The sequence below is a fragment of the Elephas maximus genome, chromosome 26 (assembly GCF_024166365.1).
Source record: "Elephas maximus indicus isolate mEleMax1 chromosome 26, mEleMax1 primary haplotype, whole genome shotgun sequence".
Taxonomy (NCBI): Eukaryota; Metazoa; Chordata; class Mammalia; order Proboscidea; family Elephantidae; genus Elephas; species Elephas maximus.
In genome coordinates, this window is record NC_064844.1 from 16,046,986 (window position 1) to 16,050,379 (window position 3,394).

Genomic DNA, 3,394 nt, shown 5'->3' on the forward strand with positions numbered 1-3,394 from the left:
CCATGTGAGTGTGCCACCTTAAAAGCAGATCCTCCAGCTCTAGCCAAGCCTTAAGAAAACTGCAGCCCTGGCCAACATCCAGTTGAATCTCATGAGAAACCCTGAGTCAAAACCACTTAGCTAAGTCACTCCTGAATTCCTGGCCACAGAAACTGTGAGAGATATGAATGTTTATTATTGGCTTAAGCCACTAAGTTTTATGGTAATTGTAAGCATAAATAGGCAATTAATACATATGCTCGCATTCTGGAACCTTCTATTTTTGGGACGTTGTATCTTCTGAAATTGTTCTCTAATTTTCTAATCTTTGCACTCTTGTTTTTCATCTCAATATCTCTTCAATCTACTTTCCTGGAGATTTCCTCAACTTTACCCTTCAATATTTTTATTTAAGGCCAAGATGGAGTAATTGGCTTCAGATTAACCTGCATGCCACAAAAGCAAAAACAGAACAAACAAAAAATCAAACCCTAAAAGTTATAAAATATGAGAACCAATGTTTGTTAGTACGAACACTGAGAAAAAAAGGCAAGCTTGCAAAACAAGCCCCACACTTACTCTGCCTTTTTCCCTGGGTACATTTTCCAAACTGTGGAGCAAAGAAGTAGAACACAAGCAGAGATGAAGCCTTGTTGGTTGAGTAAATAGATGTCAAAGTTTGGGGTTGCTAGCATGACTAGGATTTGGAGGGACATGATGCTGGAGACAAGGAAACCACAGAGAAGGAGCCTCAAAAACCTGTGTAGGGGTTTCCTTGAATCCTTAGGCTAATCCCAATATGCACGTGTACAAGCTGAGACTCCAAGAAGTCTAAAAGAGAACAGGTGAGAGATGGAGCCTAGCAGCTGAACACAGATTTTAGATTGTTCAGAGTTGGGAAGACATTGGAGTTTCCACCTAGATAGAGTGGAGGAGCTTTGATAAACATCTTGGGCATTCAATAAAGAACATGGAAAAGCCATGTCCTGGGAGTAAGATCTATACACTAAAAAGCAAAACTGAAGTAAATATGCCCTTAACAAAGCCTAGAACCAAGTCTCAGCAGGATCAAGGTGATCTACAGTAATTTAACTGCCTTTCAGAATAAAACTCAATACTCTTTACACCAAAAGTTGGTAAATATTTTCTGTAAAAAGCCAGAGAATAAATATTTTGGGCTTCTGGGTCTCTGTTACAACTACTCAACTCTGCCATTTAACATGAAAGCAGTCACAGAATACATATGAGTGACCATAGCTGTATTCTAATATAACTCTGTTTATAAAATCAGGCAGCAGTCTGGTTTTGGCCTGTGGGCTGTTGTTTGATGACCCCAATTTTAGAGAAAGATTGCGTAATCCAGGGCTCCCAAAATGCATCACACACAACATCCAACTTGCATTGAAAACTTACTAATCATGCAAAAAAGGAATGGAAAAAAGAGATCAATGATCAAGAAATAAAAGATTCAATATAAGTCTATACAATAGACCCAGAGATGATACAGTTACTGGAATTAGTAGATAAGAATTTCAAAATACCCGTGATTCACATAGTAAAGAATCTAGAAATAATATGGATATAATGGATGAATGGAGTGTTTTAGCAGAGAATTAGACTCCCTAAAAAAAAGAATCAATAGACTGTTTAAAAACTGCACAATATTGAAATTAATCCTGAAATTAAGACCTCATTGAACTGGATTATCAAAGGAAGATGCCCTCACTCACGATCTGAAACAAAATGCTGGCATTTTGCTTTTCAGGTAAGGAATAGTTATGCTTATAAGACACAGTATCTCTGAGTAAAGCATAAAGATCTTCTGGAATAGGAATTTGAGAAGAGTGAGTTCAAGGACTGGCAGATTTTCAGAAGTAGACATATTTAGGAAATGGTTGATCTTTATTTTTAGAATAACGAATTTTCAAGTGAGGCTGCTGATAATTGACTGACTTTCAAAAACATGGGGCCATTACTGATTGGTTGATATCAGAGGCATGGTTACTGACGCAAGTTGTAATTGATCAATTAGAATGTATGAAACTAGTTCTGGTGGTTTCTTGCGGCTGGGGTTGTAGTCTTTTTCAATTCCTCAAGTTGAACAGCAGACTGGACATAGCGCAAGACAGGATTATGAAACAGACAGGTCAAGAAAAAATATCCAAACTGAAGAAAAAAAAAGTATGGTAAAAAAACAGAACAGAGCTTAAAAGAAATGTGGATACAGTAAGAAATATCCAACATGCATGTAATTGGAGTCCCAGAAAGAGAAGGGAGATAGAATGGCTGAAAAAAAGCAATATTTGAAGAAATAATGGTCAAGAATTTTCACATCATTTGATTGAGCTTTTCCTCTCTGCTAGGGTTTTTAAAAATTTCTCAGAGCCTCTTTTTGCTGTTTTCTGAATAGCCCTTGTTCCCTTTAAGAAAGAAAATCATCATTCTTTTTTGTTTTATAATTGCAGAAAAAGATAGTATTTTGTTGCTTTTGTGGCATTTTCTTCTCCCTCCAAATGCTTTTTTTTTCCTATTAGTTTTCTAAAACAATCCGATAAGCACTTTATAATAAGTACTTCTGGGGGCTCAAAGAGCTAAATAAAGAAATTACTTCTACTAACATAGAAGAGCTATAAGCAAAAATAAAATGGTTACAGGTTTATATATAAAAGGCAACAAAAGTCCACAATCCCTTATTCATAACTCTGAAACCCCAAAACTCTGAACATCAAAACTCTCCTCATAACTCATTTGGTAGTAAAATGTGACCTGAACTGAACTGAAAAATAAAAAAAAAAATTTTTTTTTTTTTTTTATCTGGCATAAAATTCTTCTTTATTTTTATTATTGTACTTTAGATGAAGGTTTACAAAACAGGCTAGTTTCTCATTAAACAGCACACATATTGTTTTGTGACAAAGATTACCAACCCCACAACATGTCAACACTCTCCCTTCTTGACCTTGGGTTCTCTATTACCAGCTTTCCTGTCCCCTCCTGCCATCTAGTCCTTGCTTCTGGGCTGCTGTGCCCCTTTAGTCTCATTTATAGTCTTTTTTTCCCTTACCTGGTATGAATATTTATATGTTTTGCTATAAATGTGTTAATATGATTAATTAAGAAGTGCCACCAGACCCTGCTGAAGGTGTTATATAATATATGGTATATGCACTATTATAATTTTAGAAAGTACTTTCTAAAATGTGAAAGTTTCTCAAACTTATCTGGCAACACAAGTTTCAAATAAGCTATCATGGACCCACATTAGGAATATTGAAAATGAAGAAAATGGACAATCAAATAAAAAATTAATAAAGAAAACAAATTTTAGAGTGGACATAGCCAAGGAGAGAATTCGTGGATTGGAAGAAAGTAGTGAGAAATCAATTGAGATTGCAGTGCAAAAAGACAAAGAGGT